The sequence below is a fragment of the Cyanistes caeruleus genome, chromosome Z (genome assembly GCF_971803275.1).
Source record: "Cyanistes caeruleus chromosome Z, bCyaCae1.hap1.1, whole genome shotgun sequence".
Taxonomy (NCBI): Eukaryota; Metazoa; Chordata; class Aves; order Passeriformes; family Paridae; genus Cyanistes; species Cyanistes caeruleus.
In genome coordinates, this window is record NC_141732.1 from 4430033 (window position 1) to 4455131 (window position 25099).

At 45.9% G+C, this 25099-nt stretch overlaps 2 long non-coding RNA genes across 2 annotated transcripts; both read left to right on the forward strand.

Moving 5' to 3' along the window:
• The first annotated feature begins 11356 nt into the window (after positions 1 to 11356).
• On the forward strand, positions 11357 to 14032 carry LOC147647998 (uncharacterized). The gene is made up of 2 exons (XR_015280850.1): positions 11357 to 11694; positions 11873 to 14032. It is a non-coding gene; the product is annotated as an uncharacterized LOC147647998 (long non-coding RNA).
• An 8727-nt stretch (positions 14033 to 22759) lies between these two features.
• LOC147647999 (uncharacterized) lies at positions 22760 to 24196 on the forward strand. Its single transcript, XR_015280509.1, has 3 exons — positions 22760 to 22940; positions 23925 to 24057; positions 24146 to 24196. It is a non-coding gene; the product is annotated as an uncharacterized LOC147647999 (long non-coding RNA).
• The last annotated feature ends 903 nt before the right edge of the window (positions 24197 to 25099 follow it).

Below are 25099 nucleotides of genomic sequence, written 5' to 3' on the forward strand. Positions count from 1 at the left end.
ATGTTTTCCAGTTGGTGCTTCCATCACACCTTTACTAAATGGACAAGAAATCAAAAGCCCTCAACAGCTTAAACCATTCCCCTTTTCTTTTCTTTCACATGTAGCTTGCCATGCTGTTATAATTAAATTTCAAAGCCCAAGTCTCTGCAGTTGTTTTCTCTTTCTGAAGTTGTTTTCCACCCAGCTGTGCCAGCACAGCTTAGCACAAGCCAAAGTGACCCACCTGGAGGTTAACAGCCCTCTCTTCTTCCCATCAGGTGTGCTGCTCTGCTGCTGAAAGATAAAACTCAGTGTTGTGCTATGTGAACTTGGCTAACAGGGCATTTCTTTTCACCCTGGTGCTCTATATACCCAGATATGGAAAATATCAGGGTACCTGGCTTCTCTGCATCTCACCAACTACATGGCCCTGGTTGCAACACTCAGCTTCTGTGATTTGTCTTTGGCCGTGCTTGCAGTTATGTCCAGGCTGCAGACTCCAGGGAAAGGGTTTCTCTCGTGGTCTCTCTCCCTCAGGGCGTGCACACCAGCACAAGAGAGTCAAATCCCATGGAGGAGCTCCTGTTGCCATGGCCAGTCACAGTGGTTTGGGGACAAGGTCAGCTGCCCAGCAGGAAGCACCCCTTGTTAGAGAGTGAAGAAACCTCTGCTTCCCCTCAGGTTTTTTTTTAAGCAAGTTGCATCTTGGAGAAGCCAGGTTTGCTTTTTATTGACACCACTGTGGTTTATCCCTCTTTGGCTTCCCTCACACTTTTGAGGCAGAGCCCAGCCTCCTCAGCACCTTACCTCTGGTGAAATAAATGTTCCTTGGCATGAAAGGGAATTGCTGTGCTAAGTCTTCCATAAAACTTTCCAGCTGAAAGCAGGCTGAAACACATCTAGACATTTCAGTGTTTCCCCCAAAGGTGGCAATCAAGCAGAGAAAACTCCAAGTCCTTGCACATCCATGTCCTATAAGGAACTGCCTTCAACCACTGTAAATAAAACAAAGGTAGAGCCTTCAACTGATCTCAGTTACTGGAGCTCCATTGAATTGAGCAGCCCTGGGATAATTTACACCAGATGAGCATCTGCCCTCAACATATGTTAAATTATGGTCCAACAGGATGGTCTCAGTTTGCCTTGGGGGAGGAGCTGCTGGAGTGGAGAGTTAGGTTTGCTCATGTCTAGGAACGATGGGCTGCAAAATCCCCGAGAGTGAGGAGATAAATAGGGAAAATAAGGCATTTGGTTATTAGGCGTTCTTATTTCCAGTGATTAGGGTGGGAAAGAGCAGACTGTGTGGGAAACAGGCTTCCCTACACCCATTTTTGGCAGCTTTTGATTGGCCCCTGACCAGACATTTATTAAAACAGCCTCATAAGTTGCGGTCTCACTAAAGAACAATACAAAACCAACCAAATGTTAATGTATTCAATCTGTTCCTGCTGAGATTTCTGCCTTGCCGCCTCCCTGATTACTAGAGAAGGGGAGATGGGGGGGAAGGCGTGGAGGAAGAAAGAGGAGGGAGAAAAAGAAAAAGAAGCGTTTGTATTCCCAGCCTCAGCTGACAGATCTGCCGTGGCCTCCTGGAGTTTTTGTAATTAGAACAAAGAGTCCTCGGTACAGGAACTGTAATTGGTTTTGAGTGTTCATACGTTTCAACTCAGCCCAGGTTAGGCATCCAAGCAAACTCAAAGCACTGACAGAGCTGGAACCCTAGGAGGAAAACTCCATGGGAAGATAAAGAGCCTTCAAAAGAGGGTAGTGGATCGCATCTGACACCAGAAACCAAAACCTATTCCAGATTGTTTTCCTCAGGAATCCAGAAGAAAAATCATGCTGCAAACACTTGTCAGCCAGAGGTCCAGGATAATCTGAGCTTCAGTGACAGGAGCGGGGAACAGGGAGGGAAGAAATATTTCAGCAAACAAAAACCCCAGGGCAGGATATGTGACGGAGCTTCTGAATGCTGACGGGGAGGTGGGAGGGATTTAAAACCACCCCCTCTCACCAAAATTTATTAGGGCAGTGCATCCCAAGCCTGCTGCCAGAACAGGTTTTGTGATCCAGCTTCTCCAAGAGCCTGAACCTGCTCCGGACAGGCGTCTCTGAAGCAGCAACTCAGCAGGGCCAGGATCTTCACTCCATGTCCACACACCCAGACACGCCACTGTCCTCATCCTTGTCCCTCTGAGAGCCCCTCCAGACAAAACTGTGCCCAGGCATTGTCTGGAGAGGGCTGGCTGGCAGCGAGCCCGTGCTGTGCCAGGGCATGTGCTGGCAATTAAGGAGCAGAGATGATCATGACAAGTGCTCGGGCCCATGCTGGGGCTCTGCTGGCTTTACCAGCACGGGCAGATGCGGCAGCACCAGCTGCAAAGCAGCATTTCCATGGGAAAAGGATGAGGCCGAGAACACACAGGGAGAAGAATGCATTTGCAGCCAGTGTCTCTGGTAACAGTCTGGGGCTCTTTTCTCTAAGGTTAACATTCGCTTGCTCGAGAAAAACAATGCTGCTGGGGCTCTGCAGGCGAGATGTGGTTGTGGTGGGTCAGCCGGATCCACAAACAACAGTCCCTTTTTGGGTGGGATTTTCACATCTGTTCTTCCCTGCCCTGAAACCGATTTCACTGGGACAAAGCTCAGACAAGACTGAATGCTTTCAGAAAAATTCTTCCAGCACTTTCCAAATCCAGTGGCAGTAATGAGGTCCTTGCATGGAGGGCACACGAGTGATGAAGAGTGCGCAGGACTGGAGCCTACCTTCATTGTGTTATCAAGGACTACTCTTTTTTGGGTTGTGGAGTGTCTTTTAATTTTTTATTTATTCTGTTTTCAGAGATTACTGAAAAGTTTTTGTAAACAAATCCACATGGTGGAGTTGGAAGCTGGGCTAAATGCAGGAGTGGTGTCTGTGATGAAAGATGTGTATCTCTGGAGTGGGGTGCTGAGTGTTCCTTTACCTTTCAGTTTGGAAAAATTCCCCTGTTCAATCATCCACACTATTTTTTTATGCCAAATCTCAATGGGAGATAGGAACTTCCAAATTCAAAGTGGCTTATTTATTGAGAGGGTCTGATCTTGAAAAATTGAACACACCAACAATTTCACGTCTGCCTGTAATCCCTTGGTGTGAGGTGGAAGTGGACAAAAGGAAGCAACTGGAGCAAACTCCTTGGTGGTTCATTCACTTCTCCCTTAATCCCTTGTGTACCTGATTCAAGGACTTCTTCAGCCTGAAGAAATGGTGGGGTTTTTTGGTCATTGATGAGCAACACCTAGAAATAAATGTCAGACTCTTATCACTGCAGTTGGCCTTATCTCAGTAGATCCCACAGCCCAGCCTCCCAGGAGAACAGCTCGTGTCAGGCATGCAGAAACAGCTGTGTTTATCCATCAGAATGCCCCATCCCACCTCCTCAGCTGAAGCCACGGGCTGGAAGCATCTTGTTATCATGCATAACTGGCAGTAAACACACTGACCCTGTGTAAGGCGGGCTGGAACGCTGTAGGAAGGCAGACAAGAGGGAGCCACAGACCTCTCTGAATTCCTAGAAACAACTCTGCCCTTGCTGGGACTGCTCATGGGTGCTGAAGGAGAGCACTGGGAGGCAGCTTTCCCAGTGAGGAGGCTCCTCTTGCCACAGGCTGGTGGCCACAGCGTCCATCTCACTTTACACTCCTCTGTGTGCAGCCAGATTCCAGACTGAAACTTCTACCGGTGCCCAGGTGGGCAGTGGCAGGCAGCCTCTTAGATAAAAGGCAAGCTTTAGGAGGGCCAGGCAAGCTGTCAGGTGGTCACCACACCTGAGGCATTTTATAGAAGGCCCCACCACTGCAGGAGTTTTAGACCTTTGGACAGTTTTTCACTGCTACAGTTCTAGAAGGTGGCAGGGACGGTGTTGTGAATCCAGTATTCTGGGGGCTTCTTCCTAGGAATGCAAGAGTTTGGGATGTGGTCAAGAATGTAAAAGAAGGCAAGTAGAGCTCTGGGTTTCTCCCGGTCTTATAATTCCATTTTCCATCTGTTTTACTCTCTCCCTCCTTAGAACACTGCATTTCAGGCTTCTTCCAGCATCCTGCAAGGTTTTGCTTGGTGGCAGCAGCAGGAAAGGTGCCCCAAACTGGGAAGCTGGAACAGGCCACACCAGCACCTCCAGCCGTGGAGCTCTTCTCGTGTGACCTGTGGAAGCATCTGACTGCAGACCACAGCTTCGGAATTTTGGGGCCACCTTTGCTGAATTTGACTGTTTCAGCCAGCGTTTGCACCTCGTATGAAATTCTGAGTTATCAAGAACCAACAGATTGTTTCTCAGAAGATTGTTTTCTTCAGACTCCTCTCTTAGTTGGCCCAAGGGTATTGGCCCCTCTTGAAGAACCGGACATATAATTAGAAATTAATGTCTATTTGCTTTGATGGATTTTGCCTCTTTTCTGAATCCTGAATTATCCACAAAGCTGTTACAAACAGAATAGAATGTATTTGTTCATCAAAAAAAAAAAAAAAAAAAAAAAAAAGATTCACCCGTTTCTTCAGGGATTAATTCTCAGTTTTTTTTCATGAGTGGCTTGTTGCAAATAGTCATAAATTCTACCATGTTGGGTTCCAACCCCGGAGTGATCTTTGTCTGGACTTCAATGGGGCTTTGCATGGGGGGGGCCTGGCCACACAGATCTCATTGCAGGATTGGGCAATGCTTAGTTACATAAGTCATATGATGTTGTTTCTGTCCTCTGACTGGCTGGCTTATGTAACTACAGAACAATAGTGTGCATTTGAATATAAAGGCAAAAATCGTGCCTCGTTATGTTCTTCGTGAGAGCCTGTTCAAGGGCTGGATTCTGCTGTCTGTGCAAGCTATAAAGATATTTTCTTTGACAGTCTGTTGGTTTGGGGAGGACATCTGGAGTAGGTGACATTAACAGAGCTACTGAGATGCTCTCTGTGGGTTCATCTGAGGACTGTTTGTGAAAACTGGGCTCACATTTTCTCCCCAGTAGCAGCTGAAAAAGAGCAAAACCCAAAGAGAACAGATCACAAAGCCAGGCCATTCAATGACCTGAGCCCTTGAATGCAATGCAACTGCACTGATTCACACCTTAGAAATGTCTGGCCATTGAGTTTAATGTTTCTTTTAGTCCATTTTAGGGGAATAAAAAGGCTTAAAGCATGTCCAGGGATAAAGGTATAAAGCAAAGGGCAAAACATTAACTTAATGAATGCTTGCTCGTTTATATTTTCCTCACTTTTCATATTTGCTAAAATCTTGGTATGATTTCTATTCTGAGACATAAAATAAGAATTCACAACTTTCGTTTTCACTTGATGTCTTATTTTTGTTCATGTAGACAGTTCATCTCTAGAAGATTTTATCACAGTCTCCTGAAGATTGTATCACAAGTTTTCAGTTCTGGTCTTGTTTTTGTTTTTTTGGGATTTTTCTTTTCTCCTAAGGTCCAACTTCTTCAAGTCATGTGATTACACAAACGTTCCCTATTTCCAGTGTTTTAGAAGTAAGTTTCTAGTGGGCATTGTTGCAGAAAAAAGACTGAAAACATAAACCCTCAAGGCTGAGAAAAAGAACACACAATTTACCATTTTTTTTTTTTAAACCTCATGATTTCTCAATCTTATGTTTTTTCAGGATAGTCTGGGTAATACGCTTTAAAAGCTAAGGGCTGACAATATTAAAGCAGAATCACAAGGAGACCACTGCTTCAATTCATACAGCATGACCTGATAATCTTCCAGACTCTTGGGAGGTGTCCCCATGCAGCAAACAGGTACTTTTCCTAAGTCTTTTGTGACAGCATAAAACCATTATAACCTAATCAAAGTGATTTTACTCCTTAAACCTGCCAAATTTTAGCAAAAGTACACAAGCTTCAACAGCTCAGAAAGCATTGTTTCAATCCACAGTGTAAATGCCTGGTCTTGTCCCTTGCAGTATCCAATGTAAACCTGGGTTTTGGAGGGGACATTGAACACATCTACCCAAAATTCAAGAGTTCACAGATGATGCTCTCGTGCCATCCTCAAACCTCTTTGGATCTGCTTTACAAATAATTCCCATCCCAGTGTGTTCCTAAATTTTCATTTGCTAACCCGGACTCGCACGGGTGTTTGCAGCAGGTTACACCTTGCAATGCTCAGCACAGATGTGAAAGTGGACTCCTTTATCTCCTTAAATTTTAGCATGCCTTGGGAGCACTCCCATGTTCTAGAATTTGGAATTGCCAGGAACTTGCTTTTAATCTTTTTTTTTTTATTATTCAGATGCCACTAACAGAGACCTGCTCAAGCCACTCTGCTGGCAGCAGGAAGAACTTCTAGTAGAAGCTGTGCACCTTCCTCATGGCTTGAAGGAAGCTAGCACCAGCCAGGGTCAGAGTGAACTGTGTGCATTGTGGTGGCAGAGCTTCCAGTGATAAATATAAATAGGGCCATTCCTGGAAACCCCAAAAGCTGCTGGGAGCCAGGACAGGGAGCAAGAAGATCTAAGGGGTGAGGTGCCTGCTCCTTTGAGAATTTCTCCTCTGTGTTCCATCCCAAAAACAGCACCTCTCACCCTGACAGAAGAGAGGAAAGCCTTTTCCAGGTGCCACAGGACCTCCATGGCCACCAGCTGGTGGGCTGTAATTTTTAGGACAACAAGGCCATGTAAATAGGTGAAGAATCAGCAAAGAGCTGATTCCTTCATGGCTCAGACATGCAATCAAGCCTTTGCATCCCTACCAGCTGCCCTGTCCCAGCTGGCTGCATGCACACATATTGTCCCAAGCAAATGAGAGGCAAAGCATGTTACCTGATACCTTTCATTACCACCGAGGTCCTTTTGTGGGGATCTCTGCTGACACAGTGAACTCCATAAAGCCACGATAAGTTACAAAGCCAGAGTCCCAGGGACAATGCAAGAGATGCACAGACAGCACTGTTTAAAGGACAATATTCTGTGTTTATGGGACTAGGGGTAGTGTTGGCAGCAGGGGAGTTGGTTAGTGCATCATTCCTGGACACTTGTGAGATGCTCTGCAGAAGAAGGAATGACTTTCTCCACCTGAATGCTATTTTAACAACTTTGAAATGTCTTCCTTAGATGTCTCATCATTATTCCCATAGTTAGAAGCTGATTAATGGCACACCCCTCGATCACATATCTGGGCACACGTACAAAGACTTTTTAATAATCCCTAACAATGGCCAACAGCTGGCCACAAAACCAGATGATCCCCCACCCTTGTAAACTCATGCTCGCCAACAATAAAAAACCCTTCTGGCTACTAAAAAGCCTGGTGGAACAGATGAATCTTGTTATGGACTGGATTTTATAAATAAAAATTAAAAAAGAGGCAAACATTTTAGCATGTGCATTCATGGGCTGAAAACAGACATAGGTTTTACATTCCGGGAAAGTCAGCAGCAAAAGTCTGATTTTCCAAAGACTTCTTTAAATACATTGCTGGGTTGGGTGTTAAAGGGGGAATGGTTTTGGCTGGGGTTTTTTTTTCTGAATTTTGCTGCAGGCACGGTACAGCACTTCCTCTCTCCTTTGGGGCAGGAGCTTTCGTGTTGGTGCCACTTTCAGGAAGAAATCTTGGGAATGGCCTGCAAGGCTCTGCTCTCCAGGCCCTGCCACAGCACCACAGGCAGTCTGCCTGAGCACATCAACCCAGTTCTGCCCACACCCTGCAGGAGATCTGTGCCCTGCTGCACCTTGGAACCCAAGGAGAGGATCAGCGACCAAGCCATTCGAAGATGAGCAAAATCACTAAAAAAAAAAAGATACTAAGGAGGAAAACAAACCCCCAAAACAACTGAAACCTCTGAAGAGGCCCTTTTTGTTTGTTGTTAACAACTATCTAATGTCATGGCTAATTCACAAGTTTAATAAAATCAGGCTTTGTTGAAGATTCAACACCTTCAATTATAGCATTAGGAACTCACAGTAATTGCTCCTCAGACCTTCCAAAAATCCTTCAACAAAGTGTGTGTGTGCGTGAGGTGGGGGAGGCCAGTCCTCAGTCTAAATCTAATGTCTTAAAGATTATTTATTCTTTTTTAAATAAACAAAGCAAGCAGAAAAGCCCTAATTCTAATAATGATGAGTACTATGGTGTCAGGCCCTCATTATACAACAAGAAGAAACAAATGAAAGACATCGGGAAAACTCTCAGTTACTCACCTTAAATATGAGTCCTTTGTTAGAGGATTTTTGCAGGGATAAACAAGGAATTTTCACAGCCTAGGTATGCCCAAAACAAGATTTCTAGGAGTAAGGAAGCAAGGAAATTGACTGAAATCTTAGAGCAAGCTTTATTTTTACTGCCCTGGGCAGGATTTAGAGTAACATCAGCCTCCACTTGATCAAGTCCTGACATAGCTGAGCCCAGCACCTCATTACACTGAAAGGGATCTTTATTGATACAGAAAATGGCTGATTATTTACATTCCTGATGACCACTCAGGAAGCTGATACGGTGAGGAGTGAAGATTGGGGAAAAAGACTTTGTTCCTGTGGAGAAGACTTCCTCCTCCTCCAGGGACCAGTGAAGGGTTTTTTTAAGCAATAAAAACTGGACAGGAAACACTTCTGCAGCGTTAAGGCACGGGTAAGACCAAGCAGAGCCACATTCCTGCTTCCTGTCAAGACAAGGGGAATCTTGTCCTTTATAACTGAAGAGACCAGGTTTGGATTCCTTTCCCCTCTCCCAGTGCTCAATCCAGCCCTTGTAGTTCCTTGAAAGATACATCCAAGGCTCATTTACCTTCCACTCAGCCAGGTAAGGGATTTCCCCAGTGCAGGAAGGGGATTCCTTCCCTGTGTTTAGGGCGAGACAGACAATGCCATGGCCTGTCTGAGCATTTCAGCAAAGCCTGGCACACATCAGAGCAGCCCTGGGATCGCTCTGAGCTACAGCAGGGACATTTCCAACCTCTGCCAAAGCCCACGGTCTCAACAGCTCCAATTCTTATGTCAGAACGCATTTGCTCCCTCCTGCAATGGACTTCCATTCCCAAAGTTTAATTTAGTTTGGTGAAAGGTAACTAAGAATTAATTTTATATCACGTGATACATCCTAGAGATGAAAACACTCCAGAGGTGGATAACCCAGGGTGCTTACTACACCTCATGAGTACTTAAAGCTGCCAACAAAGAGCTTTCAGCAGAACAGTTGTTTGGATTTTTTTTTTGTTTTGTTGTTTTGTTTGCTTTGTTTTTTTCTTTTTCAGCAAGCAACACTATGCAACTACACCGGTGGGATTTTGTCCAGTGTTTTGTTGGGTTTTTTTTGCTGTCACTGACCTCTTTGTAATCCCAGCTTCAGGCACTGACAAAACACCTGTGATGTGCTGAAGGTGGTGAAGCTGTTAATGGCTCCATCCACAACTTTTTGTCTGGCACAGACCACCCTGAGAAGCTTGCAAGAAGGAGCCAACCTGCCACAAGAGCTCCAGAGAGCTCCTTTCCTGCCTGAGAGAGGCTCCACACAGAGAAAGAAAGGGGCAGGTTTTGGGGCCAGGTGTGAGGGTGGGCTGGGACAGAAGGAGGCTGCTTTTGAAAGAGCTCATGGAAAGTATGAGTTGGACAATGAGGATTTGAATGGATCCAGCGAGGTCTTTTTCAGTTAAGCACAGAATGACACCTCCAGGGATTTGGTTTCATCCTCCAGCTCTGACGACGGCTCCACTGTGGCGTTTGAAGTGCCTCCTCAGGGCAGCATCCTCCAGAATGCCCTCATCCCTATCTCCTGTGGAAACTTCTGGGAATTAGGCACCTCCGTGATATTTAAATGATTACCCTTGCAGATGTGATTCTCATGTAGTTTCAAACCTGCAGAATGGGAGTGGTGGTGCATTGCTTAGCACTCTCATCATCCTCTTCACCCTTCAGTCAGATTCACCCCAATCAGGGACTGGTCCCACTCTTGGCCTCTGACTTCTCAAAGAGAGGAGGAGGAGGAGGAGGAGGAGGAAGCCAGGGTAAATAAAGCCTCTCTGATGTGACCTCACATGGGCTGGTTTCCAGCCAAGTCATGAACACCAAAATAAAGAGCACCTGCAAGTACCTTTCAAGTTCAGCACACGCTCATTGGACCTTTGCATCATTTTAAATTAGCTGCTGATGCATTTTATTTACACTGAATTTAACTTAATGTGCTTGCTTGCTAACTTCCTGCTTATCTGGATACCACATAAGCATATGCCCAGTCCAATTACAAAAAGAATGAGAAATACAGTGAATGCTACACATTTTAAGCAAGCATAATAAATTACCAGTGCTGTGGCACATACCTGTGCATGTGAGGGAGAAAAAGAACAAACAAACCAAAAATCCTCAAAAAAACCCCCAGAAACAACCCTCAGCCTAGCCAACCAAAAAATACAGCTGAATTCCCCCAGCCATTTAATTACAAATAACATCTCTCTTGCAAGACTCACACAGGCCTTCCAAGGTAAAACTCAGCCCTTAACAGCAGCTGAAATCTCTTGCCACACTGAAAAAGAGCTCCATTAGGGGGGAGTGGGAAGAAATGTGGAAATATTAGCAATAAGCAGGCTCCTGTGGAGTGTGCTGGGTATTCACCAGCTAGCTGAAAGGCAGTGCAAACTATAAGCAGCTGCAGCTCCCAGGTATCCTGAAAGAAAAGAAAAAGAAGGAAAAGGAAAAGGAAAAGGAAAAGGAAAAGGAAAAGGAAAAGGAAAAGGAAAAGGAAAAGGAAAAGGAAAAGGAAAAGGAAAAGGAAAAGGAAAAGGAAAAGGAAAAGGAAAAGGAAAAGGAGAAAAAGAGAAGAGAAAAAGAAAAAGAAAAAGAAAAAGAAAAAGAAAAAGAAAAAGAAAAAGAAAAAGAAAAATTCACAAAAATCACAAGTGTCACAATTTTCCACCACGTGAGTAAACTGTTTTGGATGGCAGTGAGGCAATGCTACTTGTATGAGGTTGGGAGTGGTGGTTGTACATGTCTCCAGTGAAAGGAAGAGGGTGAACACAGAAGCCCAAATTATTCCATTGCTAAATGAATCAGAACCTGAGGGAAGAGAAAAGGTATGTGGGAAAAAAGGCATTGAAGCAGAGTCAGGGAAGATCAAGAGGGAGTATGAGTAAAACATAAGAGGGGAAAGTATGATTCAGCCTGTTGCTTATTGCTCCTTTAATCCACCAGAAACAATCAGAAACATGAGTGTTTCTCATATACACGGATGTATATATAAAAATATGTATGTATATAGGCATATATTTCTGATAAATATATAGATAGATGGATTTGGGTATAAGGGGGCCCGCAGCCCTGGGTGTCCCTGGCTGCAGGGAGGGCTCCCAGCAGGGCCCGGGCTCTGCTCCAGAGGCCCAGCAATGGCACCAGAGCCACGGGCAGGGCCTGAGGCCTGCAAAGCTCCACCTGAACACAAGGCAGAACTTCTTCCCTGGGCAGTGACCGAGCCCTGAACGCATTGCCCAGAGAGGCTGGGGAGTTTCTCTCACTGAGGTATTCCAGAACCTGGACACAATCCTGTGCCACGTGCTCTGGGATGACCCTGCTGGAGCAGGCACATTAGGACAGACAGCCTACTGTGGTCCCTTCCAACCTGACCCATCCTGGCAGACTGTGACAAGCAGGATCTTTTATTCATGAGGGGTTTAGCATCTACAAACCAAATAATTCCATGGAGGTGCTGCTTTGTGGATGAAGTTGCTCTGACTGGGGCAGAGAGGTGGGTTTTTTCCCCTGCACCTGTGAGGCTGAATTCCCCAGCTTGTCCTGGAGAGGCTGGGCCCTGGCTTGTGTTTTTCAGCAAGAGAGCCACTCTTCCTGGCTGGGGAGGGAATTGGGAAGGCAGATCAACCTTGCTGGGACAGCCAGGGCCCTTACACAGAGAAATCTATTTGCAGAGAGGTTAATAAGACACTTGTACGAGCGAGACACCCACGGCTCACAGCGACTTCACCTCCTCCTCCCCTCACGCCTCAAGATCAACACCAGCCGTGCTGCCAAGCCTCTAATTACGTTTTTTAAATCCTGTCAGGTCGGGAGGATGTGACGGCTCTAATTGTGGAAGAGCGTTTAGGGAGACTGGTAATTACACAGTCATTAAGCTGGTTAAACACGCCACGGTCCCTTTTGCATGGTGGTGCTGGGCCTGGCTCGCTCCCAGCAGTGAAACAAACACAGGATTAAGCTGGCAATTAATGATCAGCAGGTAACAAACAATAACTCCCCACTCCACTGCTGACCAACGAGGCTACTCCTGGGCCAGGGCTGGCTGCTGTGGCTTGAGAGGTGGAAAATCCAGGACAAAAGAGGGAATTGCAGGGAGTTCTCACCCTGTGTGCCCCTGTGGTCTCCTGTTTCAATCCTCATCATCCAACAAAATCCTGCTGCCAGAAAATTTTCTGAAAAGATTGATGAAATTTTCTTTTAGCCTTAAAAGAGCTCTAAATTTTAAAGTTATTTTAGTTCTACAAGGATACATTCCCCTGCCTTTCTGGTTTTTTAATCACCTTGTTTGCTAAATGAAAGTACTCTGGAGAAAAGCAAACAGAGCAGAACTTCTTTTGCCTGTGTGGGAGGAGTGAGGAGTAGAGGTCATTAAACCAAACTCTCCTCTGCCTACATCTCAGACCTTGTGACATGTCAAACCACAGCCCCTGGGCTTTTATTCAGCTTCCTTTGATGTCCACTTTTATAACTGCTTGCCTCATAAAGGTCAGTTATGTATATATAGGAGACATTTTCCAGATTAAAACTAGGATGGAGGGTGACCTATCAGGATGCAAATCTCTAGTATAGTAAAAGCTGCATAGGCAGAATTTCCAGCAAAGACCAGCTGAGGAGGATTTTTCCAAGATAGACCTGGTCCCAAGACCAGATGATTTAATACTGTCAAATAAGAAAAATAGTGGTACTTACATAAAGAGAAAAAAAGTGGAATAAGATCAGCTTGGATGCCTGAATTAGCCCCAAAGATTTGTACTAAAGGCGTTCCAAGCAAATTGTTGGCTCCCAGCTCCACATCCTAGAGGAAGGGAATGCCTTGGCAGCTCCTGCATCCCGAGCTCTCAGCCTAGGAAGCGAATTTAACCCTGAGGAGTCTGCCTTTTTTATCTCCTCTCAAAATTACAGGGCCAAACTGCTGCAGCACCATGGGCTTAGCAGGTGAAGGGGGATGTCCCCATGTGCCCTGACATCCCCAGCCACCCCTGAGAAGACAGATGGCTATGTGCTGTCCTCTCTGCGCCTCTGTGCCCATGCTTAGGGGGCAAGGGATGTGCCCTGGGAGGGGGATGGATCTTGGGGGTCTGGGCCAGCTGCTGCTCCTCCCTGCAGCCTTGGCACCCAGAGGTGCTCACAGCCCTCCTTGCCTTCCCCAGGGATTGGGAGCCACAGGGCACCCATGTGGGAAACTACTGCTGGCAAAATAAATAGCAGTCCTGCCAGAAAGGCAACGTGTCTTATGCATTGTGCAAAACTCCATCTGGCCAGTCAGCCCTCAGGTAGACTGAAATCATCTTTTATTTTCGCTGTGGAGCCCTGTGTGTGACTCCAGGAGTCCTGTGACACCGGAAAAGTGTAGCGTAATTTTATTGGTTTGCTCTGTTATCACCACAGCTGCCTCACTGAGCCCTACCAGGAGGAAAGCCCTCTTTTGGTGTAAATCTATTATGAGTGAGACCAGGGAGTTTCTAAAATAAAAAAAAATAGAAAAAAAAAAAAAAGACTGATTCCAATCCAAACTCACATGACAGAAAGGGAAAAAATAAAACACCCAAAAAAAGGAGACGTACATTGTTCCCACGTGTGTAAGAGGGTATTAAATCGAGCAGTGACAAACTTTAACCAGAGCCACAGCATTACTCAGAGCAGCTTTGTCCAGGCCTGCAGAAATCACAGTCAGAGAGTCTCCCAGCTGGCAGAGGTGGACAGGGGGTGCCAGCAATGACAAGTCCTCGCTGGTACTGCTTTGTGTGGATGATCCTCTCATGAACGGTTTTAAGAAAGACTTAATTGATTGTTCTGGAGTTCGTCAGGCTAATAAACATTTATGGCCCTGAGTCAGTCATCTAGAGCACATTCCATAAGGCAGTTAGAGGCTGCTGCACAGGGCAGACCAGACGCACGTCTGTCATGTGCCGGTGACGTCTGTTCGTCATGCACTAGTCATGCAACAAGTCAAACCTTTGGAGAAAGTGGAATCTCTGCATCCTTGTCACCAGCCAGGAGGTGGAATAATCACTTTGTCCTCCAGGCTGGGGCTTGGGAGATGCCTGCTCTGTAGAGCCCTGGTTCTGCAGCAGGTTTCCCTGTGTGCCCTAGAGTAAATCACTTGGGGATGTCAGAACAGCATGAATGGGACATTTCAGCTCTCCCAAGTTCTGGGCACAGACAGAAGCAGAGGTAAATACAAGGAAGACACGGCCATAAAAACACAAATTAAGATAAAGCAAGATTCTCCCGCTGCTTAATCATGTAAATGTACAAATAGAGCCTGACGACAGTGACTCAAGGGAAACAATGGCCTTATCAGCAGCCTTAGATAGGCCTGAGCCATAAAATGAAAATAAATGATCTACTGACATGCCTTATCATCTCCCTAGTGTCTACCAGAGAACTCAATTTACCTCTGCATATCTATCTCCTCCAGCACACTCAGCATCAGCAGGATCTGCTGTTCCTCCACAGGCTCCCTTTTGCTGCTCCAGCAGAATCTCCAGCCATTGCACTGGCCTTACAGTGGCCTTCAGGTGTCACCTCCAGCTCTGCACCTCCCATCAGTGTGTGGTCAGCATGGGAAACCACCTCTCCCTCCTTTTTCCACCTCCTGAGTTACAGCCTGACCTCCTTTTCCAGTCACTCTGCCATCCATTTGCACCCCCAAGAAGCAGTTCCATGGGGTTCTAATCAGTCCCCACACCCTCTGGGTGACATCTGGGAAGATCTTTTTGCACTCAGGGCTGGAGAACCCAGAGGAGCCACCCAAAATCTCTTTCCACTCCCACTTTGGCCCTGACTCTGCTAATCCTGGCACGAGCATCTGCAGGTGGTCAGGGAACGCTGGAGCAGTGGGGAAATCCACTGTGAAATGAAAAGTGCTGGGACAGGAGGGGCTTTAGACCTCCAGCTCATGCGTGTTTGAAACAAAGACAGAGGGCTTAAGAGGCTGCTTTTGCCATCAAGATGGAGTGATTATTTCACATTTACAGGCAGGTAGTTGTTGAAATCAATTCTTTGGGGGGAAAGAAGAGCAGCACTTGTAATTGCTTGGCAACTTGTGCTAAACTAATCACGGGCCTCCTAGTTCATTGGAAGTTCAAGATTTTGGTATCTGCCTTCAGTTTCATTTGGAGGAGAGGCAAACATTTTAGTTCCCTGAACAAGGCTAATCATAAAAACTACTATCAAGAGTTAGAAAATTTGTTTAAAAACAAAAAGGGTACCTTGGGAAATTTTTCAGAATAAAAATGCTTTTTTTTCTTCCTCTTTCCAAGGAATAAGTAATTTAGAGTCAAGACATTTAAAAAATATTTTTATTTCAAGTGAAACAGAAATTGATCCAACATTTCCTGCTAGCCCTATTAATAATTAGAAACATGAAACCATGAAAACCTGCAGGGGAATTTTTAAAAAGAAGTATCAAGAAAGAGTTGCTTGCTTTCTAAATGAAAAAACAAGGAGGGGGAAAAAGAGTTCTGTGCCATACTTAGAAGAAAAAAAATAACAGAGAGGAGAAAAGGAATTATTTGAAATAAAATATTAATAAAAACGTGTGTAGGACACGTCAAACTTCGTTGGTCACAACACACCTGAGCTGGTGAGGCTGTCAGGGCTTTGACACTCATCCCTCTGGAATGGGACACAGCTGGATGGAGCAGGCACATTCTCCTCAGTGCCCTGGTCTGAGCAGGGATGGGGTGCCCATGGGGTGTTGTGTCTCCTGCGAGCAGAGAGAAGGTTGAACCGCACCTCCAGCAGGCACATCATGACTTTGCCGACCTTTGTAGCACTTTAGCAGCACTGAAGTCATGGCAGACAAAAAAAGGGTTGGGTTTTCTTGTCCCTCCATGGCCATCAGCTGTATCCACAGTGCTGCTGGTACCCTGGGGCATCTGCTTTATCTTGCTGGCACAGCTCTGCATGATGCACCTTTCACCCGGTTTGGGCATTATACCACACTCTGGCAGGGCTGTTTGACTTCTGCAGGCATGCCCACCACAACCAGACATGCTAAGAAGAGGTTTTTGTGTCTGCTGTCGCCACAGGTTGCAGGGTCACTGGCATAGGGCTCTAAGCCCTTCTTCTCTGCCCATGTTAAAGCACTCTGCACCCCAAGAGTCCCATAGATTCCAGCGGTGCTCTTCCCAAATTCACACACTGAGTCATCAAGAGTGAGTGCAGATCTGTCCCTCACTCTTCACTGCCCCTGTGGTCCTCCTGGCTCTACTCTTACAAATAAAATCTCTATCACCAGCCAAGAAGACAGTCCAAGGCATATGGCAATGCATTCCAGGAGCTTGGAGGCTGTGGGGCTAAACATCCAGGTAGCAGATTTCAAGAGCAGAAGGAAAGGCTGCACTCTCTGTGTCTGGTGAGACACCCACAGGGTATTTCAGCCAGCAAACCCTGCACCAAGCACAAAGAGTAGACAGAGGGGTGACCCTCCATCCTTCCAAAACTCATTGTGCTCTCCTGCTCCTCCCTTCCCTCTGCCTGGGAACAAAATGCACTTAGCTGTGTTTTCCCCTCAGAAATTCCTAATGTGTCCAGAACACCTGTGCTTTGCAGAAAGCAGAGGCAATGACGAGGATCACACATCTTGGGCTGTAAGGTCAGGTTTTCTCAGGCATTCCACCTCTCTGTAACACCCAAATTAAGCATTTATACCTCTTCAGATGTGGGAGCCCTAGCTCCTTCTCATCAGCAGCACAGAAAACTGCTGTTTGGAGAGGTGGACAGGCAGCAGCACTCCTGAAAGTTTGTGTTGAAAGGAAAAGCCTTTTCCCAAACGGGATATTGCATGTAATGTATGTCTGCCATTGCTTTATCTGTAGGTGGTACCTGCAGGATTTTTTCCAGCTACATTTGGGCACAATGAGAAAAAGGATAGGATAGTAAATGGGACAGACATTTTATTTTTGTTTAAAAAAGAGGGAATATTCCAAAAGAAATTCCAGGCAAAGAAAAGAAAAAAATAATCACTTTCTGTTGAAACAGTTTTTAGGCTGATACAGTTTTCAGCAGCTGTGACCCATAATTATCCCAGTATCCCCTTCCCCATTGCATGGCATTTTTAGCCTTATTTGCCAGAAACGTGCTTCAGTAGCAACATGGCCAGCTCCAGGATCAGCTCCCTGCAGACTGCCCTCCTCCCCCCTCATGGATTTGGTTTCATCGATGCTAATTTGATCAGGGGCAGCTGTTTGTAAGGACAGTGCAGGAGAGGCCCCAGGGAAGATGACTGATGCCTGATTTCAGGGGGAGGCGAGCCTGAGCTGACCCCTCACAGCAGGGGAATGGCAGTGGATGCCCCTGGGTGCAGAAGCAACCGTGGCATCTACACAGAATCCAGCTGAACCTGGAGGTGTCAGCCCAGCTGTGGGCAGCACCTGGTGCTGGGGACTGTCCTGGTGGCAGGGCAGGGAGGAGAGGGAAAGGGAAGGGGAAGGGTCCATCTCCCCACAGAGATGGAAAGCTCCTGCTTTCCTCAGCGCCCCAGCTGCTGCTCTCCCACACACCTGCAGCTGGGTGCCCTGTGAGGCACCAGGCACCGCAGAGCTCTCCCTGCCTACCTCTCCTGGTCCAAGTTCTAGCACAGAAGCTGTTATTGCAAGGCTATTGTTGAATACCTGCAGTCGGGTGTTACTGGCTTTTGCTCAATTGTGTCTTTTGCCATGCAGAGCACAGAGAAAGATTCAGGTGCTGCTTCCACTCACTGCTGTGCTCCTTCCCCCTCAGTCCTGCCCTGTCCCTCCACTCACTCACACCCAGTTGTAGCTGTCAGGGAGAAAATTAGGTGAGTGCATGCAGGCAAATAGAGAGAAGGTAAAGAAAGGCGAGGTAACACCCTGCAGACAGAGGTCTGTGTGTCTGCTGCCAATCACAATAACAATAATGGCCATCAAACACAGACTCATATTACTCTGCTGTCTCCTGCCTGGCTGCCCACACAGTCAGGACTTTAGTCCAGCACATCAGTTAGAGACTCAAAGACATTGAACTTGGGACCTGCTTCTCTGATAAGGAGAAAGTGCGACAGCCTGACCAAGAGCTGGGAGCCTGATAACTTTTACACACTGCAAGTAAGCCCAGCTTCGTGCTGATATTTTAAAGATCTTTGCCCTTTAGCTTGAGCAGGAAATCTTAAAATGGAAAATATGCAGCTTAAAGGAAGGGGTGAGGCTCACTTGAAACGTAAGAATGTACATAAGTATAGGAAATAACAGGTTGTTAAGAAACTACAGTTCAGTTGTTAAAAAAAAAAAAATCAAGGCCAAATATAGATTATATTTCCCCTCATTAGGGATCAGCAAAATTTTTTTTTCTTCTTTTCCTTCTTTTTTATGATTGTGCCATGAGTGGAGGGAATTCTTTATGTTCCCTGAAGCATTACCTAGTTTTGTTGGCCACCACAAGCAGAGTGGATGAAGAGCCCCTTCCCCAAGCCAGGGAAAGCAGCAGGAGGGCGATGCTGGGGGAGAAGTGAGGCAACCACCCACTGCCAGAGGCATGGCAGATCCAGAGCTGCGTGGGCTACCCAGCACCAGAATCTGGTTTTTAGGGGACAACTGTGCCAGGAGGCTGAGCACAGCCAAGGACTTTGCTGATGCAGGTAAAGAGTACCTACAGGTTGCTCCAAGACTTCTTGAGGGATGAAGGTAGTGGTTTTCAGATCCTCAAACCCATTCAGGCTCCCTAGAGCTGAGGCCAAGGTGCTTCTAGGTACAGCAGAGATTAAACTTTCACTGTGTGCATGGCTCTGAGATTTGGTGCCTTGATGATTGGGTAGCAGCAGAGCAAGCTGATCCTTTATCAGCAAGTCCTGGGTCAGAGCACCTCTTTTCCTTCCAAGTCCTGCTCTGGCATCCTGTCTGTTTTATACAGTCAGAGCTGCTTGTTTAAGTCAACCACCACTCTAACACACAGAGATTTCCTCTGACCATCAGCGGGGTGAGGTTCCAGTCCAAAACATATGCAGAGATCAGTCTGCAATCTTCTGTCATGCAGTCACTCAGTAGCTTTAATGCCACCGATCCACATGTGTCCCAGAGAGCATCACTGATGTAAACTCACCTGCCCCACTTCCTCGCTTAGCAAACATTTACTTTCTTTATTATATGCCCAGTGCCAGATAGCAGGAGAGCAAGAAATTAAGTCAGTATCATTAACAGACTGCAGCCTTGCCCTTTAACTCTAATTAGAGGGAGAGAATTACTGCCAAGGTATACACTGCCGAGAGCCAGCTGGGCTCACCCCAACACATTGTCAGGACAGGACCATGAGTGCAGTGGAGAGCTTCCTTCTCCAGTCCCCAGTGACAACTCTGGACCTGCAGATGACTTCTCTGAACTATTCAGCCTCTCTAAAATACCCCTGATGGATCAGCAGGGCAATGGTTCTGCTGCACAGGTCCTTCTTTCCCTCACCCAGGGCAGGCTGGCAGGATGAGTACCTGCCTGGGGATGCAAGTGGCTTCTCAGGTGCACCATGCCCCAGCTTCCCCTGTGCTGGGCCCCTCAGGAATCTCATTGTCTCCTCAGAAAAGGTGTATTTGCTCTGCTTCCCCCCACCCCTAGCCCAGATCAGATTCCCCCAGGGAGAAAAGCTGGAGGTGCTCCCTGGAGGCACAGAGGTATTAGGCTGAGTTGTGTCAGTGTGGGGACATGGCAGCTCGTTCTATTCCTTCCATCCCATCACCCTGGGGGTGGAAGGAGCTTTGTGGACTTCCAGGCACTGTCCCAGGCTCTCTCCAGGACACTGAAACTTCACAGCTTTATCGGTTCCCAGGAAAAGCCTTGGAGTTTGCACTGCACAAGGACAGGCAATTCTGACTTTGAATAGGGCCATGGAAACCAAAACAGAGATACAGCTTTCATTTGCATTTCCTGAAGTTTGTGATGTGATCTGATACTATTTCTAAGTGCCCAATCCTAACATAAGGTCAGTTTTATTCCTGCTCCATGATGGTCACCAGTATAGCTCCAACATTGCCCAGGAAATTACTTTCTTTACCACGATTATGGCCAAGAAAAACCCCAGAACTGGACTGAGAGTGTTCTGGGAACCAGCCAAGCAGAGCCAGTTGTGGTGCCAAGGAGACATGGGCAGATGCCTCCACTAAGGGCTGTCAGAGGAAAATCCTGGACCTGGCTTAAAATTCTCACCTTCTTTTACCAGGGAACAAAAATGGATGGACATTCTGCAGGTTCATTTGTCTTCTGTAAATTTTTCCAGTCTTTAGCTGTTATTCCTCTACTTGTAAAAAAAAAAAAAAAAATTGCAGTGTAAGAGGGCTGAGGCATCAAGGAGGAATCAATCATGCCTGAGCAGCATCCTCAGGCTGGAGAAGAATGTGTTTGGTGAGAGGATTTAGTCCTGGCTGCAGCACTGGGGTTGATTGCCCATCAGTCCTGGCACCAAGTCCAAGGCTGCAGAGCGTGGTTTGTGGTAACAGCTGTTTATGGTCGAGTCTCTCCATATCTGCAAAGCTGAGATGTGTCAGCAGTGTTACTCCTTTGCCTGTCTAGTCCTAGATGGTATCTACACAGGGACATAAAATAAACAACAACAGCGGGAAAGTGGATGAGGTTTGCAGTGCTGTTAGCCTCACTCCCTCAGACTGGCACCAGAACTCTGAGGAGATGCAGTCACAGAGCAGAGGCATCCAGCACAGGCTGTGTGTAATTCACAAGCTGAAGGTGTTTTTTGGCTGCAGGCAGGGATGACTGAAAACCATCCAGTTGCCTTGCAGTAATGTATGCTCTGCTAGCTTCTACCCGAGCAAAACTCTCAGCTTTTTGCCTGAAGCCAAATACTGCTTGGCCCTATCAGGAAAAGCAACCCATCTCGCAGCATCACTTCCTTAACAGTGTTCTGTTTCATTTCACAGGCAGGACAAGACAGTAGCACATTGAAACCCAGAGCAACAGGGCACTTAGAGATGTTTGGTCAATGGGAGAGGAAATTCCAAACCTCTCACCATGAACACAGACTGCCTTAGGCCAAGCTACTGCTACACCACAGCACCTTGGGGGAAGATTAGAACCTTTCTTCTGCCTGCACACTGTGTGATTTGCCCTTGTTTCTTAGCTTAGTTACAATCCTCATCTCTTAACAAAAAATTATCTTTTTACTTGGATGTTACATTAAAGTGTTTTCTTAAAAGGAGTTTTGCAACAAAGTTCATTCACGTGTATTCCTCTCCTAAAAAGCTTAAGACAAAGAGTTTGGTGGACGTACAGTAAAGTCATGGAACAGGTGAGTTTTGTCAACTTTGAGGGGGAAAAAGAAAAGAAAGTCTGGTAGCAGTTTCCCCAAAGCAAATCTTCATTTTAAATTTAATTCCCTGGTGGGCAAGATGTACCTGTAATTTTCCCAGAAGGTAGTCCATGATTCCATAGCCATTAGTAGCAGGTAAACACTACCACAGTGTCAGCCTGGATCAGCCTTTACTGTGCCCAATCACACCTCTATTTATGGGGCCAGTGCACACAAAAAGACACAAAATACAACCCCAGCTTGGATGTTTCTGACACCAAGTGCAGTGGGAAGGATTGTGCCTTAAAGCTTTGCCTACAGGTTTAATTCCCCAGCCTTTCCTGACAGATCTGAGCAGCAGGAAGGTTTGTGCTGGATCAACACGTTGTGTTGTGCAGCCTCAGCACTTTTGAACTGATACTGGGAAACCAAAAGAGCTGAATTTGCTGCATCAAAATGCTGCCTCGGAGCTGATATTGTTAATTTGGCAACGAGTGGATTTTCCATAATTACATTTCTTTGTCTTGGAGGAATCACAGAATCACACAGTGGGTAAGGTTGGAAGGGACCACAGGAGATAAATGTCATATTATTCCTCTCCTTGCAGATACCCTATGTCACAGGCAGTAGCTGACTCTTCCTTCTGCTTGTGTAACTCGTTTTTTCAGCTAATTTAGTCCAATAGAATGGATTGTCTCTCACCACAATCTTGCATCATTTACATCTTAGACCTGCACAGTTATAACCCAACAGTTACTTCTTTTGAAAGAGCAACACAACCAGACCTGTGCTTTTCCTGCAAAGTATCTTTTATATAAAGCAGCCTAGTGTGTTTGAGTGTTGCCTATCCTTGATGTGAGCCCTTTCTGGTTAGAGGCATGGCACAGTTGCCCAGGAATGACCAAGTTCATCTCTCACTCCTGGGCAGATGTGTGCTTACTGTTATAGAATTGCTTATGAGAAATGTAAGTGATGTCTGACTATGTTTTGAGTTGCCTTATGATCTACACCAGAACAGAACAGGAGAGAACTTCCAATTTGCACCAGTTTGTCCTAGCTGAAAGGTGGGGCAGAGCTGAATTTGCTTTCTTTAACTTCTGGCTTCTTGTTAGAGTTTTATTGCAGCTCCAATTGACTAATTTTAACAGTGTCTTTTGAACTACACCACTGAAAGTTTCTGCTTACTCTAATGAGCCTTTCCACCTCTGGCAGGTGACTAAGGTTACCACAGGCCAGTGTTATATCTTGCTTTTCAGACTGAAAACGTCAGGATTCACTTTCATTATTTTCCCTGTGTGAATTAGAAAGGAGCTTCCACTTGTCATGGGCAGAGACAGCACAGCCCAGGAGCAGCCAGCAGCAGAGACCACGCCAGTGCCCTGACATGCAGAAACACCAGGGAGAATTTCAGCAAGGCATCCACACTTACACCTGTGTCAATGAGATCCTTCTGGGATGGGAAAAGACAAGATCTGCCTGTGCTGGAGGAGGGTAAGTCAGGTCACCCACATCTGCTCACGCCCAGCATAGGTGCTGTGCTTCGAGCCATGCCTGGGCTCCAGTGTGCCCAAGGAATAATGAAATTTATCTCTAGTTTAGCTCTCATCCCATCACCTTGATCATCTCCAGTGCTCTGAGGCCAGTCCATCAGCTGTGAACATTGCATGTGGACAGTGAGAGAAGCCAGAACAGGAGGCTCTGGGGAGACTGCACCCACATCCCAGGACTGGCAGTGTTTGGAGCAGTCCCATCTTCTTGCAAACTCACTGTTTCTACACACAAGAGTTTTCAGCAGCCCCTCCATCTGCCTGCTTTTCTGGAAGAGCCTGGGAAATCTTAGCCTTCAGATGAAGGAGTAGCTGATCACTCCATGAACAGCAGTGTTCCCAGAGAGCTGCAGCCCAACCTTCATTTCTCAGGGGACAGCACTGTTATTTATTCAGACATTTTGTTCCAGGCTTTTATTGCTCTGTTTTATATGGTAGGCGAGGTCAGAGCCTTTGTAATATAGGAACAGCATGGCCAAGATATCTCTCCAAAGGACAAGCACAATGTGCAGAAGTTTCAAATATGTTGTGGCATAACATAAGGGAAAGTATGTCGTGTTTTTCACCTGGACACTTATTTCAGCCATAGGGAGATGAATAAAATTGGTAGTGGATGGGGGGGAAAGAATTTGTTCTTTTCAATCTTTTTCCCTATTTTTAACAACATAAAAAGTGATGTTATTTTGGTGGTAAATCACTGGTCTCTAGGCTGTGTGTGGACTAGTATCAATCTGCAGTTTCTCGCAGATTAAAAGCACATTAAACAAGCTGAATCGAAAGCCGTCAATATTGCTTACACAAGAAGTTAGGCTCTAGAATAGCTGCTCAATTTTAACTCACTTAACTTGCTTCAATGGACACAACTCCCCCTCAGGAAAGCAAATTTATATCTTTTTTTTCTTCTTTTATCTAACTGGTTGGGCCGAAGGAGGCAAATATAAAGATTGAAGACAAAGAAAAAGAATGAAGACAAAGAAAGAAAAAGGAAAAAAGAAAAAGACCCTTCTTCAGCAAGTTATCTTTCCTTTAGCAGGTTTGCAACTGGAATCTGACACAGAAAGGTACAGCCCTCACATTTTGTCCCATCCTGAGGTGACACACGTGACACCTCAAATCTCTGAACATTTCTGTTTCCTTGTTTTCCTCTAGTACCAAGACAAAGTGGCACCAAGCTCTGTCGTGTTCCTGTTTTATGGTGAGACAATAAATCACTAGCAAGTCCTTTATTACAAGATTAATCAATCACTCGCATTCTTGCAGAACTCCAGAAATTAATGTATTATTGATTAGCACGTTTTAAAACCACTTACACTTCCTTCTCTTGATAATATAGCTTTAGTATACAGAGTAACCTACATCTCATTTATGGTATGAGCTGTTGTGCAAATTTACAAACTACCTAAAGTTTTGGAAATGTGAAAGGTGATTCATAAATTAAGATCACAGGGACAAGAGCTGAAATAGAGCACTGCAAATAAGATGTCAAAACGTTCTAGCTAATGAAATTTCTTTTGTTTCTGAGGGGAGGGAAGTTTCAGAAACAATTGTTCCTCTTGCCTCAAAGACAGGCCATTCTCTATGAAGCACTATAGCTGTGCCATACTCAAGAACAGCCCTGCAGTAGCAAATGATTTTATTCACAACAGAAGAAGAAAACAAGTTTTACAAAGCATTTAGAACTGGAAGCCTCTGTTTTAACTCATCTTCAAAGAAAATTGACAGCATTTCTGGTCTTTCACACTGACTCAGCAGGCTGTGAATGCTACCCACCAAGCTCAGAGGTAAAGGGTTTTCACTGCTGTGAGACTTCTTCCCATGTTTTGTGTAAGGAAAAGCTGCAGGAATGGGCTTGCAATGCAGCTCTTCCATAATTTCATATATTCAAAATGACATGCTGTCCTTGGCAACTATTCAGCACTTGACTTCAGCTGTGAGCCTTCAGCAATAAACCAGCAGCTCTGAGGTGACTTGAGGACACATCAGCTGCTTTTCCTTTGACTCCAAGGTATGACCCAAAGTGTGACTGCCCTCATCCTATTCACTGGCTTGAATTTCACATGTCTGTGCCCCTGGCACAGGTGGGAAAAGAGCTTCTGCCACAGC